The 17051-nt window shown below is 34.4% G+C and overlaps 2 pseudogenes; both read left to right on the forward strand.

Moving 5' to 3' along the window:
• Window positions 1-638: 638 nt before the first annotated feature.
• Window positions 639-1574, forward strand: LOC134375711 (olfactory receptor 5L1-like; annotated as a pseudogene).
• Window positions 1575-9443: 7869 nt separating this feature from the next.
• LOC134377312 (olfactory receptor 5D16-like) lies at window positions 9444-10385 on the forward strand (annotated as a pseudogene).
• The last annotated feature ends 6666 nt before the right edge of the window (window positions 10386-17051 follow it).

Here is a 17051-nt window from a genome sequence, read left to right on the forward strand (position 1 = left end):
TAATCAAGAGCAACAACTTACTAAACCATAGGTAGTACTGAAGATTATAATTAACAAGAACACGAAGCTAATTATATAAAAAATTGCAAACAGACTATAAAAACCACATTTTCCATGTAAAATGTATATATAAAATACGTTCACTTGTGAGTTAACAAGCTTAAATAAGCATATATTTCACCACTTCACTATCAAACTCAGAGAAGAGTAATTTATAATTTAATAATTACTTCTGAAGATCGAAATAATTGGAGTATTGATTGAAGAGCCTGCCAGAAAAAAACTATTTGAAGTTGACAGAGCGATATGCCTAATTAAATAATACATTGACCACTTTCATAATGATTGAGTGTCAAGGTCTCAATTGTAAATGTCTAATTAAAAGTATCGGAGAAGTTCTTATAAATGTTAGCATTTTTGTATGATTCCTGAAATATACTGTCAGGTTTATGCATCTGTATTATACACTCTCTGAACTTTACATAAATTTTACAAAAGAAGTCCTATTTTTGGCCAATGAAATTAACTATCTTACTTCTTCTAATGTCTATTTATAGGAGAAAGACAAAACTAAATTTTGATCATGTAATGTAGAATAATTTTTAGTTTTTTCCTCCAACACCAAATAAAGTGGAGACATGGGTGAGGAGAACTGCAGCACTGTGACAGTTCATTCTCGTTGGATTATCTGATGACCCTGACCTGACAGTCTTCCTCTTCCTGCTGTTACTTCTCATCTACGGAGTCACGGTTTTGGTCAACCTGGGCATGGTTGCACTAATTCGAGTCAGCTCTCGACTCCACACACCCATCCATATACGTTTTCCTCAGCCACTTGTCCTTTGTGGATTTCTGCTACTGCTCAACCATTGGGCCAAAGATGCTGGCTAATATGTCAAACAAGGGCAAAGCCATCTCCTTCCTGGGGTGCATGGTGCAATTCTACTTGTTTTGCACATGTGTGGTCACTGAGTCCTTTCTACTTGCTGTGATGGCCTATGACCACTTTGTGGCCATCTGTAACCCACTGCTCTACATGGTCTCCATGTCCCAGAAGCTCTGTGGAGAGCTGGCATCTTGCTGCTACCTCTGTGGATTTGTGTGTTCTCTGATTCACTTGTGCTTGGTTCTTGAGATCCCATCCTATAGATCAAATGTGATTAATCACTTCTTCTGTGATCTCCCCCCTCTCTTGTCTTGCTTGCTCTGATGTTACTATGAACAAGGTCCTTCTTTTCATTCTGGCCACTTTTGGTGAGATCATGACCATTGTGATCATCCTCACCTCCTACTTGTTTATTCTCGTCACCATCATGAGGATGAGCTCTACAGAGGGAAGGTGCAAAGCTTTTTCCACCTGTGCCTCCCACCTCACAGCCATTGTTGTCTTCCATGGAACAGTCATTTTCATTTGTTACCAACCCAGCTCAGGCAATGGTGGGGATGCTGACAAAGTGGCCACAGTGTTCTACACTGTAGTGATTCCCATGCTGAACCCCCTGATCTACAGCCTGAGGAACAGGGACGTGAAAGGAGCTCTCACAAATGTGGTTGGATCTAAAATATATAATTAGAGAAGATGAAGTTAAAAAGACTCAGAATTCAGAAGTGGAGGCTTGGGGAGGGGTTATGAGGTGAGCTGTAGCATTTGAATGTACAGAAGAGATGGATCCAGGTAGTAATGAGTAACTTTTTCTGATTCTTTTATCTTTGTGTATCTTAAATTTAAAACGAGTATGATTGACTATATATCAAAATGGGCAGCCTGCTTCTTTGTTTTTCTTCAATCTGTAATGTTTTAAATGGTTATGGGTAGTGGCACTATTAAGACACACATATTTATTCCGTTGTAGAATCTTCACAAGTAAAATGAAGAATCATACAGTCACACTCTACTTTGGTAATCCTCGTGGAAACTACCATTTCTTTCAAAATTGAATTTATGTTATTTTATAATGAAGATAATACCATTTCAAACAGTGTGTGCACATAATGGGAATTCCTCATATGTATATGTATTTTTCATTTTTTTGTTTTATGTTTATTGTTTATATTTTTAAAATATTTTTGTTGCTGTTGTTACTGCAGTGTCCAATACTATGGAACTTTGGGTACTATGCCATTTGATGCATAGAGAAATGAGTAATTATTTCACAGGCATCTTAGGAAAATTGAATTACAAATTTGGGGAATGTACATGGAGCCCAGAATAATTCTTGGGACATAATTAGTGTTTCTCTCTCTCTCTCTCTCTCTCTCTCTCTCTCTCTCTCTCTCTCTGTCTCTGTCTCTGTCTCTCTCTCTCCATATACATAAATATCATTTTAAAAGTATCATTATGAGTAGCAAGATTTCTGAGTTAAGCTTCTTCTCCCACTTTATCCCTTCATGCTACCTCTACAATCAATTGTGGGTGAAATGATTACTTTCGCTGAAAAATGGACTTCTAAGTCCTGTTCATGTCATTTACATGTGCCTTTGGTCTTTCGGAAATTCCCACCTTTTCACCCTTGACCCACATATCTAAACCACATCTCTTCATTCATTGCTTGTTTATATGTACTATTAACACTTTCTTTGTAAGTCCATTATGATTTATGTCAATTTCAATATTGCCTTTACTTGTTTAACTGAAGCTTCTCTTCTTGTTTCCATAATAATGTTCGAAGAGTAGTAGGCTTGAGTTCACGAAAACCAGGATAGGTGTTACAGCTGAGGTTCTTTAATTTGTCAAGAAAATTAACTTCTTCAAACCTCAGTGTCCTGCATTTTAACATCGGCTAATACTGCTAACCTCATAGCATTTTACTAAGGTTAAATTTTGGCAACATATGAGTACTCACTTACAACTAGAAAGAGTTCAGTTAATGTGTGTTTAAATAAAGTCACTGGAGGAAGTGGTTTTTAACATTTTTTCCTCTTTATCACTAGCATATGCTAAGTTTTGTTTTTCTTTTTATTAAGTGGATAGATGAATAAATATTGCTGGATTAATGATATACATATTGTTATTCATATATAAATTTATAGCACTTCAATTGTTTTCAGGAATTGTGAATTGATTGGGTCATGAACATGTAGATCTTGTTCTTTACTTCTAAATTTTATGTCTTGGGTCTAATACAATAGTATGCTCAAAGCAAATAAATCATCAAGAATTTTTATGATATATACATCTGGGGTACAGTGTTGACTTTCAATAATTTTGTTCAACGTGTGGTGTTTAAATCAGTATAGTAAGCTTATTCATCATTACAATACACAATCATTCTTTGCGTCCATTGACCCATTCCTCATAAGCCCACCTCCTAAAGAAACATATTTCTATAATAGTATATTTTGGATATAATATAGCTGAAGAAGACATCCTAATGCTGACTTCTATAAAAGGATAAATTATTTTTGTCCCACCTGAAAATTAAGGACAAAAGAGAAAAAAAAAATGAAGAGGAATTTATAAAATTGAAACATCTAATTTCTAAAGATATTTTCAATTATTTTCTGTGAGGTTTCTGATCAACACTTTGCTTATATTTACACTGGGCGCTAAATGTTTTTCATAATGATTTACAGAACATTTCAAATTTAAAATAAAAACATTAATTCTGAATGATAAGATATGCAAAAATCTAATTTGGTAATATCATTTAATTTTAGGTAGTAGGCAAACTGTGTAATAAGTAGTGTATTTTTTTAAGTATTTATAACAGTTTTTGGCAACTTAAAGAATAAATGCAATAAAAATAAATCTGAGTGTATTATATATTTTATCTCAAATTTACATGATTTTGATGTAAAATTGGAAGTTTTAAATTTAATGATTTTATCTTTTCATATTTTTTTAAAGATAATGAATGAATGCATAGAAAGTAATTGTTCAGCTCCCATTCCCAAATGATATAACAATGTCATATAATTATTGTTGAGAATTTTTCCTTCCCTCCTAGAATGTAATATTTCATTCACAAACATATATTTCTAAATAAACTACGTTAATAGCATTAATCTTTCAATGAGGCCACGAAAGACATCTGTAGTTCCAACCCCAACTTTTAATAAAGAGTCTGGTTATACTGTTTTATAATGCAATTTAACAGTAAAAACACAGATTTTATCTGGGGGACCCATTGGTGCTATGCAAGACAGCACCATGTCTTACTTCTCCTCTATCAGTCATTGCTACAGTAATACATGGACAGAACTATACTGTGCCTCTAGCTGCATATAGTAATTCTCAGTATGGGGAGGGCTTACTTCAATTAGAAGAAGATTAAATATCACCTTTAATGGCAAAAAATTGCAGAGTTTGTTATAAATATTTTGGCATCAGTTCATCTTATTTAATAGTCCCACTCCAAGAAATAAATTAACTCAACCATATGAGCATTTATTCTCTGCAGACTAAAAAGTCCTTTTCAACAGAAAAGTCAACAACCAGCAAAAAGTAATATTCAGAATTTAAAAATGAACTAAACATGTCAATAAGTAGACTTCTTATAAACAGTGGAAATAAATTCCAGGGTTAAAATTGTCCATATTCTAAAATGTGTTCCAATTTAGTAACTTGTTTAATTCTTTTAGAACCACTTTGATGTTGTAGGCAACCTAAGTATTAAATATGTAGGAATAAGAGCTGGTTCAGGATATTTTTGGACTATGGCAAAACACACTTTATGCTTCCAGTATTAATAACATTGATATAAGCTTTGAAGAAGAGTGCTTTTGCTTTATATTTTTATGTAGCTAGTGATGATATTTAGCTAAAGAACATACACAACAAACAAGCAGACAAACAACATTACAGGTTCTGTTGCAGATTTTGCCTATGTCACTGCCAGTGACTGAAGACAAATCTACCTACAGTCTCTAGCCTCATAACATTTACTTTGAAAGACAGGACTTTCATAAGAATAAATCCCATTTTACTACCAAATTAGGCCTTCATATAGACATGATGATCATAGTTATGCAGATGAGGGCAGCGTTTCCAAGTTTCTGAAATATTTCTTGCCATGCATCCTTCTTCTATGTTCATTAGCATTTAAGAGTTCAAGTATTGCCAAATTCATCATCATCAAACATTTTCACAAGAAATATACTTAGCTGACTAAACTATGGCACAACAATTTATTTACCAGTAATTGTAAGGTATATCCAATCACAGGCAAATGCCAATGCTTCCTCTAGATTTCTGGCAGGAAAAAGTACAATAGAGTCCAAACCACCATGCACTGTAAAATGAATTTACATAGCTCACTCAAGAGGTCCCAAATATGACTATTTAATCTTATACCAAAGGACCAAAGTCGGTATAGTATAGACAAAATATCAGAAGACTGTAAGATAAGAATTGTGATCTATGTTTAGTTTTAATAATAAGACATGGTCTTCAACAGTAGGCACAGTCTCACTGCCAACAATATAATGAAAATATTTAAGATGAAGGAAATAAGGCTAAGGATTCTGTTTAATGCTATGTTCATACATATCCATTCTTAAGTAGATATAGAAATATGTGAGAACACACTGGTGAAAGAGAAATTGTTCCTGAACTCCAGAAAACCACACCCTAGTAAGAGGGAAAGCCACACAAATGCATAAACAGATAGTAGCTGCATCACATAGTGGCCTGAACAGTAGGTAAATAAAGATTAGTATCCAGACATTGTGGCTATCACAGAATAATTAACTTGGTCTGCATGAGTCAAAAAATGTGTTATGGAAAGTTTCACATGCAGCAGTGTTTTGATGGATGAATAAGATGAATGGTAAGTTAAAGATGCCCAGTTTGATGAGACATTACATAATGTGGGCATATGTAGAACACAGTACATAGATAGGTAGTTATGTTTATGGAGACTGAAATTTGAACAGCAGAGAGAGAAGGAATAAGTGTAGTAGAGAAGCCTTTGGATGCTATTTTTAGAAACGTGGACATGAATGCATAAGTGACTAACTGTCACTCAGCTTTACAAAATGTGGAATGACTTAATCATTATACCTTTCACTTATTTATTTTAGTTCAATTTACACTTATTTAATGTAATTATTTTTTAAATAAATGATATATTTGTTTCTCAGTCATGCAAAAAATCCTACTATATTCATCCAGAGATAGTTTATGCACATTCAAATAAATACATAAATACAAGCTGATTTCTTTTATAAAGAGTTATTTTAGTGATAGTGTGACAGAAATGTAAGACAATAAATTTGTAGACATAAAGACCAATTTGGAGGCCACTGAACAGTACAAATGTGAAAATAATGTGATCTAAAGAAATGTAAGTGGTGATGAAGAAGACAATCTAGAATTGTGGAAATGTGGGATTTTAAGTGGTTACAGAGTCTGGATGAATTGAGAAAAATTTTACAATCAATCAGAACCAAAGAAGAGATTCTTCTGTGAGTAGACTTTATATTTTTCTATAGGATAAATGGAATGCTAGCAATAACACTAGACACCTTAATATACTGGTTCTCACCAGATGTAGCTTCTCCTGGAGATACTGATAAATTCCAAACATTCATATTCCAAACCTCAACATATATAAAGAGGTGTTCTGTACCTCATATACTTGGCAGGAACGTAAGTAAGTAAGTAAGGAACCTAGAGGCAGAATCTCTCTGCTTTTCTAGTGTTGTTAGTGTGAAAAGGTACAGTTAAGGTTTGCAAAACTTAGAAGTATTGTAGACATTTAAGAAATAGGTTTTGAGTAAATAAAAATGATACAAATTGTTATGATTTATCATTATGCAGAAAAGAACTTGGAGACTGTGGATATAATCATAGAGCATAAGTTGATGATATTTAAACTTTTACCGTAACATTCATAGAAAATGTTTAAATAAAGTGTTGTCTTTCTTCAGGTTTCCAATAGAGCCAGAATTTCATCAGAAAGAGTACTTAATTTTAATTGCTTGTTTGAGGTCCCTTGGGAATAAGGCAATCAATTTTCTTCAGGTCATGATGCAACAGGGAGTGGGAGAAGAAATAAAAGTCTCAGTATCTCCCCATAAACAAGCTCTCCAGAGGCAGGAGGGAGCTGCCTTTTCCAAGAGCAGGTTTGCTTGCAGGTCTGAGAAAATATGGATATTCTTTTTCACGCATGTAGAAGATGGCTTAGGTTTTATCACTTCTTCATGGAATATTAATTTAGGGGAAATTTTGAGCCAGTGAAGACATTATGTATCTGGACATCCAGGGAATGGGAAGTGTGCTCTTTCTGCAGAGCTTTATACAGGGCTGAGCTGTTCTCCTCTGTAACAATGTCCTGATCAGCTGTTTCCTGACAATTGGAGAATGAAAAGAACCTGACAGTTTTCAGAAATATGTGTCCCTTTGTTTCAGTGAACTTTTAGAAAAGATATTCAAGGAAGATAAGTATTTAATTAAAATTGAATTTAAAGTAACAAAGTGAGTCTTCTGGACAAACATAGTAATGAGGACTACGTCTACACAAAATTTTAGGGCAGGACATGCTCATGAAGCCAAAAAAAAAAAAAAAAAAGGAAAGATATTATAAGGAAGAAGATTTTAGATACCACACTGCTTGGATTCCCAGATAACAGAAAATTTTAACCCAAATAATATAATTTGGGTCATAAGGAATCATGATATTTAAATTGCACCTTAGTCTTCAGTTGAATTCAGACAGAAGAAATGCTGAAATATACCAGAATCAAGTAAATAAAAGCAGGAGTTATGAACTAAAGCAGTTTGTGTATCCCTTTTTCCTCTCACGGAAAGGAAGATTTGGCAATATCTGGAGACATTTATGATCTTCAACACTGGGTGGGGGTAGTGTGACTCTCATCTAGTGGGCAGAAGTCAATGATGCTGTTATACATGATACAATGCACAGGGTAGCTTCCCATGACAAAGAATAGTCTAGCACAGAGTATCAGTGCTGCTGAGGTTTAGAAAGCCTGAAATAGGGCAATAAGAAAGAGTTTTATAATATTGAAAATGTACTGGAAAAGATGTCTTCACATTGGTCCTTAAATCCTTGGATATCTGGACATATAGGGCCATGGAGAGCTCTCAGTGTTGCATGAGACCTCAGACCTTTAATGCTGGAACATCTAGAACCTATTTCTTATACTGCAGAACATGAGATGTCTTTACCACAAATGTTAGTCTGAGTAGTACGTCTTCATTAAAAGGGGAGAAGACTGATGGAGTTTCTGGAGTGAGTGACTTCTCGTATTAACACTAGGAAAGCTCCAGATGAGCAGGGATGTTTTGGTTGCCCTAAGGTTCTCAGTTGTACGGCATATAGTGTAGCCAGATTTAGGAAACAAAAAACCAAGTTGCTGAATTAAAGTTAAATTTTGCAATTGTTTTTAGTATGATTTGTCCCATGCAATATCTAGGATGTTCTTATAGCAAATAATTCATTAGCTTAGATTCAAATTTAACTGGGGTCCTGTATTGTATCTGACAACCCTACCTGTGTATCAATTTGAGAAACCCCAGCATTCTCTCTATGAAGAACACTTCTCTCATGAATGTCATGAGAATGTAATGACTCCTTAAGATTCCCATCCATATCGTTAACAGGCAATAGAGGGAGAGAATGAGTGTTCTAAGTGACATACAAGGGGAGGGGAGAGGGGCTTAGGAAAAGGAAGTGTTTTCGGCAATATGTATGTTTGTTTGTTTTTTTGTAATACTTATTCCTAAATAGTGACAATTATTTAAAAATTCCATTCTCTTTATTTCATCTTGGCATGAATATTCAGAATATCTTTGAAGCCCTCAACACTTTCACTAAACTAGTTTCATAGTTTTATAATGTAAAGATTATCTTAAAATTGATCAAAAGTTTTAGCAAAGTAAAGTATGAAAATGTGATCTTCACGAAGTAAAATGTTATGATCTTTGTCTATTATGCAGATCAGAGCCAGGCATAAAAGGATGGATACAACAGTGGGAGTCGAGGCAACTGGGTTTGCTGCTCACCCAATATCTATTTGTCATTGGGCAAGTCACGGCTTTATCAAGTTTCTGTTTACTCACCTGTAAAATATGGCAGTTCAATTGGAATCTTGTTGAAAACCATAAATTATTAACTTGAATGTCTGATTTGCAGAATTCATGAAGTTAAATGAGTTAAATGTTTCACATTAGGATTTGATTACATATTACCACACAAATTGTTTGTTAATAATTATTGCACTTGTTTGTTTCTAAAATTACACTTGATACACACGGTAGAATTAATAAGGCAATATTTGAGCAAGTGATATTTACTAGTAATTCTATTTCTGAAAGTTCAGTTATTCCTGTCCTTATAATTAATACCTATGAGTATCATACAAGATATCTATTTTGTCTCATCTTACGTTCTACAGAGGGAAGAGTTACACGTGGTCTATGTGTCAATCACTTTGTATATTTTATTACCAAGACTGATTTTCAGGTTGCACCAAAGGGAAACATGTTTCTGGCAGAGAGAAATGTATCTTCTGAGGCCACTTTCACACTCTTGGGCTTTTCAGACCTTCCGGAACTGTGGGTTACCTTGTTCGTGGTATTTCTGGCAGTCTACAGTTTCAGTGTAGTCGGGAATCTCGGAATGATTATGATCATCAAAATTAACCCCAAATTGCACACTCCCATGTATTTATTTCCTCAGCCACCTCTCATTTGTGGATTTCTGCTATTCTTCCGTCATTGCTCCCAAGATGCTGCTGAACCTAGTTGTGGCAGACAGAACCATCTAATTCTCAGGGCGTATGGTGCAGTTCTTTTTCTTTTGCACCTTTGTGGTCACTGAGTTGATTCTATTTGCTGTGATGGCCTATGATCTTTTTGCGGCCATTTGCAACCCTCTGCGCTACACAGTTGCCATGTCCCAGAAACTCTGTGTCATGCTGGTGGTGGTATCATATGTTTGGGGAGTGGCATGCTCCTTAACACTCATGTGCTCTGCTTTAAAATTATCTTTTCAGGGCTTCAACACAATCAATCACTTCTTCTGTGAGTTATCGTCCCTGATATCCGTCTCTTGCTCTGATTCTTATCTCACCCAGATACTTCTTTTCACTGTTGCCACCTTTAATGAAATAATCACACTGCTCATCATTCTCACGTCTTATGTGCTCATCATTATCACAGCCCTGAAGATGCATTCAGCTAATGGGTATCGCAAAGCCTTCACCTGTGCCACCCACCTGACCACCATCACCATTTCCACGGGACCGTCCTCTTCCTCTACTGTGTGCACAACTCCAAAAACTCAAGACACACAGTCAAAGTGGCCTCTGTGTTTTACACAGTGGTGATCCCCATGTTGAATCCCCTGATCCAGAGTCTGAGCAATAAGGATGTCAACGTTACAGTCAGCAAGATAATGGACAGAAAATATTTTTCACATTGAATGCATCCATTTTATTTGGTTTCTGCAGAAGGAATTTATTTTTTTAATGAACTGTGCATCAAATTTTATTTAAAAAATAGATTTCAAAGAGAGAAAACATTTTACAATGGAATAAATATGTGATTCTTGTCAGAGAGACTACACTTGGCTCATCTTGATAAAGCAGAGAGGATGAACTACCTTGAATTTGACTTTGCCTATAAAGTCTTAACAATATGATGTAGTTCATTGACAGTTCCAAAAAGCATATAATAGTGTGGACAATATGCTGGTATATTGAATAAGTGTCATAAAGTCTAGTTCCCTCATTTCTTGTTTCCTGGTCGTAGGTGCTAAATTGAACAACTGATTTTGTGTTGTAAACATGGTGAAATAAATGGCACTTGGGAAAAGTTAGTCTCACCTTCTAGGACTTAAAATGTAGTGATCTCGGTAAACACAGTAGGATTGGTGGGAGAGGTACATTAATATCATTTGGGGATGTAGGAGGGATTGCTTCATAATTGTGTGGTATATTAACTTGGCCTTGCAAATGGGCACGTTTTTATGAGAAACAAAGAGAAAGAAACAAGTTTTATTAAGGATTAAAAAAAAAGAAAAAAGCAATGTTCAGGAAGTGATTATGTATTATTAAGTGAATTATTCAATAAATATTCTTGAGTTACTATTTTTTGTCATATGCTTGAAAGGTATATTGTTAGGTGCTTGAAGGAATGTACACTTGAATAAGATGTTGCTACTATTCTATATAATTTCAAGAGAGAGTTTCAATGTAGGGGGAATGAATGGATTTATAAGATGTTTAGAAATATTAGATTTCTTCATGGAATACTGAAAACAGGAATAGAGATGATATGTTCGCATTCAACATTTCTCATTTTCTTCTTTGTAAATGTTCAAAGGGCAGGGTGAGCAAGGATATATGACAAGTCTCTTCATCAGAACTCTCTAGGCAATCTTTGTAAAATAATGGAGTTGTTATAAGTATTGAGAGCTGATATCCCTGCTTTAACTTGGATGTTGTTGCAAATTAATTGCATTTCTAATTGTTATCTACACAGACACATGAAGATCAAGACTATTGTGTATATTAGGAAGGTTTGGTATTTCCCTAATAAGTATAATATTTATAAGAGGTGCTTACAGACACAAGTAACAAAGATGGAAATGTGGTAATATGGTATTTATCTTTTCTTTCATCTCTCCTATCATAAATTTTACTTGAGGTACTTATATTCTTATTGTGTTCTCTACTCTTTGTGTCTGGATGAAACTTCCAAATTAAGTGAGAAATGATCATGGGAAGAAATTCTGGATGTTTTGGGGAAGGAAAATGAAAACTGAGCAACATTTTGTATAAGTTCAATAAATGATTTGCAATGGTTTTATGGTTATAAATTTATGATAAATTATAATCACCTTTATTCCCCAATTAATTTTAATGATTACCAACATTGTATTATATGTTCACAAATAAACTGTCTTCCACTCTACATTGCCACTTTCTTAATCTTTAACTTATCTAGAACAATGGTGGAAAAATAATAGCAAATTATATCAGTCTTGATTGGAAGCAATAAGGAATAAGTGATTTTCGAAAAGGAAATCCTTATTTTTTTCTCCCTTGCACTGCAAAAGATGATTACATTTTCATTAACTACAGGAGAAAATATCTTAAATTTTATTCTGAGAAAATAGAGTGCATACTGTTCATGTGCTCTGATCAAAGATTTATAATTAGTGGGTGAAATAATCAAGACAATAATTTAAGGATTGAATGACACAGGCACTAACATTTTCAATGAATACTGGTGTGAAATTCTGTTTTCTTCATTTTCAAACTTCAGATTTCAAATGATGCCCACTCTCACCACTCCCATTTAATATAATATTGGCAGTACTTGCAAGAGCAATAAGGCAAGAGAAAGGAATAAAGGGCGTCCATACTAGAAAACACAAAGTTAACATCTGTCCCTGTTTGCAGATGACATGAACATAAATATAGAAAAACCTAACAAATTTACCAAAAGTCTCATAGCTGATTAACAGTTTTAAGAATGTTGTAGAATACAAAATCAGTACCACCAAATCAGTAGCATTTTTATACTCCAATAACAAAGTTGCAGAAAAAGATATCAAGAAAACAAGCCTATGTACAATAGTCAAAAACAAAACAAAACCAAAATCCCTAGGAATCAATTTAACCAAGGAGGAGAAAGATCACTACAAAGAGAACTGCAAAATGCTTGTGAATTAAGTTAAACAAGACACAAAATAGTGGGAAGACATTTGATGCTCTTGCATTGGAAGAATGAACATTGTGTAAATGCGCATACTATTCAAAGCTGTCTACAGATTCATTGCAATCCCCATCAAAATACCAATGACATTCTTCGCAATAATAGAACAAAATGATCCTAGCTTTCATATGGAACAAGGAAAAAAGACACCCAATAGCCAAAGCAATCCTGAGTAAATAATAATAATAATAATAATGCCAAAGGCATAACACTAAGTGACTTCAAATTATCTTACAAAGCTATTTTAATCAAAATGGAATTGTACTGGCATAAAAACAGACACATGGACCAATGGAAAAGATTAGAAAACCCAGAAATCAACCCATATACTTACAGCCAACTTATCTTTGATAAAGGCAACAAGAACAAACAGGGAAAAGACCACCTCTTCAATAAAGTTTGTTGGGAAAGTTGGGCACATATATACAAAAGAATGAAACTAGACCTGCAGTTCTCACCATATACCCAAATCAACTCAAATATATTAAAGACTTAAGTATAAGACATGAAACCATAAATCTACTGAAATAAAAAAATAGGGGGAACCATTTAGGAAGTAAGACTGGGCAAAGATTTTATGAGTGATACCCCCAAAGAACAAGCAACAAAAGAAAAAATAAACAAATGGGATGATATAAAACTAAAAACTTCTGCAGAGCAAAAGAAATGATCAACAGAGAGGAAAGACAACCTACGAAATGTGAGAAAATATTTGCAAATTGTACATCTGAAAAGAGATTAATATCCAGAATATATAAGGAATTTGCACAACTTGACAGTGAAAATAACATGTAGTCCAATTAAAATATGGTTGAACAGTGAAAAAACAAATAATCCAATTAAAAAATGGGCAAAAGGGATGAATATACATTTTTCAAATACAGACATACAAATAGCCAATAGGTACATGAAAAAATGCTCAACATCACTAATCGTCACGGAAATGCAAATCAAACCACACTGCGATATGATCTCATCCCAGTTATACTGTCCCGAATTTAAAAGATTTAGAATAACAAATGCTGGTGAGGACTTGGAAAACCACACTGAGATATCATCTCATCCCAGTTTTACAGGCCAGTATCCAAAAGACAGAATAACAAATGCTAGAAAGGATGTGGAGAAAGGGGAAACTTCCTATGCTGTTGGTGGGACAGTAAAATAGTAAATCCATTATGGAATAAAGTATGAAGGTTTCTGAAACAACTAAAAATAAAACTACTATATGATTTAGCAATCCTGCTTCTGTTCACATACCCAAAGGAAGAGAAATCATCATTTTGAAGGGATACCTGCACTCCATGTTCATTGCAGCTCTATTTACAATAGCCCAAATATGGAACCAACTTAAGTGTCCATCAATGGACAACTGGATAAGGAAAATATGGTATATACACACAAAGGAATACTACTCAGACATAAAAAAGAATGAAATTCTATCATTTGCAATAACATGGATGAGCTTGGACAAAATTATATTAAGTGAAATAAGCCAGACATAGAAAGAGATATGTCACATGTCCTCACTCATAACTGGGTGCTAAGAAGGAAAGAAGGAAACAAAGAAGGAAAGAAAAGACCACAATAAGACATTGAATTTCAGAAGGAGAGAATCAGTGTATGGTTACTAGAGGTGGAAGGAGTGAGGCGGAGAGCAGTTGAGGAGACATTGGGCAGGGGCACAAAGAGTAATTACAATTTGTAATAATGAATATGCTAATGATATTGATTTGACCGACACATGTGATATACGGGTGATGGCAGTCAATACTGTACGCATAAAATACGTTTAATTAACACATTTCAGTTAGAAAAAATAAATGTATCTTTGTTAGTTCCCACAGCTGCTCTATGGAGCATGATAAATTAATTAGTATAATTCTTTTTTTTTTAGTAATGTGCCTCTTAAAAGATATAATCTTGAAAATCTATGTAATTTGTAGAATTTCCAATCAACTTCAAAAATAATTCTTCCTAAATTTAATCTAGAATAAATTCTTATTTATATTGCTAAAATAACATAGGCTTCAGCATCCTTAAATTTGTTTATACTGAAAAAGATGAAAAAAATTGTTTTTTGTATTTTTGTAATAGCAATGTCAACATTTTTTTCACACCACACATATAATATATTAACATCTCTTGAGACCTTATCACCAATGAATATATTATGATAGTTTTAATATTTGACTATGTATGTTCATGTCCATTTTTTGTTTTTGTTGGTAAATGCGTATCTTGTAATCTCCTTTTTGGCAAGTGAAATTGACAGGCAGTCATTAGAAATATTAACTTTCTCAGTTTCTCAGTTTATAAAAACTTGTTAGCATGATTTATTAAATGACAATTTTATAATCCTGTTTTAATTTTATTTAGTTGAATAATCCGATATTATCAAACTTCTGACTTAAGTCGAAGTGGAAGCAACCTAGAAAGAGTTTTGTCCCAATATTACAGCACAAAACCTGATATTTTTGTATAATTAGATATTTTGAAATATTAAAATTATTCTAAAAACCATAAGATAGCAGAGGTCATTGAGTAAACAAATAACATCCATAGAGTAATTAGTTACAGAATTCCGTTGCTGGATAAGGTAAAATATCTGGAGAGAGGTCCTCCTGATGTACCTGTGCAAAGGAAAGGCCTAAAGCTTCAAATGAATTAGGCATCCAGAATCTTTGGCAAACCAGTCACCACATAAAATATAAAGCAAAACAAGAGGAATTCGTTATGTGGTATACTGAGGTAATCACAGTATCAGTAGAACTGAAGCTCCACTCAACTTGCACACTTAATGCTGAGCAAGCAAAGGAAATGAATCGATCACCAGGAAAAATACCATTTCTTTGGTTTCTATTATCCTACAAATTATATTCACTCCAAAACAAAAATCACAAGGCATACAAAAATGTAGGAGAGAACAACTCTCTATGAAACAGACAAATGAACAGAACTACATCAGATATAAACTAGATTATAGAAATATTAGAAAACAATTTAAAATTACTACAACTTCTATGGACTCTTGTTGGAAGAGGTGGACAACATACATAAACAAATGAGGAATTTCAGCACAGTCTTGGAAACTATGAAACAGAATAATTTAAAAAGTTAGAGAGGAGGAATGCTACCACCATGAGAAGGAGGTCCTAGGCAGAGAAGCACCCTGGGTAGAACCAAATCACCCCTGCCATCTTGCTCAGCAGGCAGGAGGAGAGCTGGCACTGTGATAGGGAAGCTCAAGGTAGGGAAGTGTCCCAGTCAGCCCCAATTTACCCCACCAGCCAGTGCCAGAGCTAGGAGGAGCACTGCCAACAGAACAGGGAGGCTTGAACCACTTCCACAGAGGTGATCCAAAACCACTGCTACTACTGCTTCTATTGCCACAAGTGCAGCTTGCCACTGCAGTAGCAGCTGTGACCACCATGCAGGTGGCTCATCACATACTCAACTGCATTGACAAAGGAGAATCACTAGAAGAACCTAGAAATAGAGGAGGAAGTCTTTCTCCTCAAAGTCCACTCCAGAGAAATAGAAGGAGCAAGTGAGCTACAAGATTACAAAAAAATCAATGTCGAAATACAAGAAAAATGAAAATTTCAGGAAAATATGACACCACCAAAGGAACATAGTAATTCTCAAATACCTGACCCTACGGGACAGGAAACCTTTGAAATGAATAAAAAGGAATTCTAACTAACAACCTTGAGGAATCTCAATGAGATAAGAGAATACTCAGTAAGACATCACAATGAAACAAGAATAAATATCCAGGACACGAAGGAGGAAATTCACAAAGAGAATAATACCTTGAAAAGGAATGTAGTAGAACTCCTGGAACTGAAATCCTCATTCAATGAAATAAACACAACCGAGAGCTGAAGCGGAATCTTACAGCAAGCAGAAGAAAGAATCTCTGATTTCTAAAAAATTCTCTTATAAAACAAACAAACAAACAAAAAAACAGGTAGACAAAAATAAAAAATAAAAAAAGGGAAAAATATTTTTTTTAAAAAGGAGAAAGTATATGAGAGCTAGCAGACAAACTTAAGCACATGTACATTGGTATCATGGGTGTTCCAGAAGGGGAGGAGAAAGGTAAATGCATTGAAAATCTATTCATTGTTATAATAATGGGAAACTTCCCAGGTATAGTGAAATACACAGACCTTCAGATCCAGGAAGCTCAAAGATCCCCACACAAATTCAATACAAAAGTATCTCCAGGACACGATATAGTCAAACTGGCAAAGCTCAAAGACAGAGAAGGAATCCTAAAAGCAAATGAAAAATGCATCAAGCCACGTATACGTGAGACCCCCGTCAGATTAATAGCAGACTTCTCAACTAAAACTCTACAGAG

The sequence above is a fragment of the Cynocephalus volans genome, chromosome 4, assembly GCF_027409185.1.
Source record: "Cynocephalus volans isolate mCynVol1 chromosome 4, mCynVol1.pri, whole genome shotgun sequence".
Classification (NCBI taxonomy): domain Eukaryota; kingdom Metazoa; phylum Chordata; class Mammalia; order Dermoptera; family Cynocephalidae; genus Cynocephalus; species Cynocephalus volans.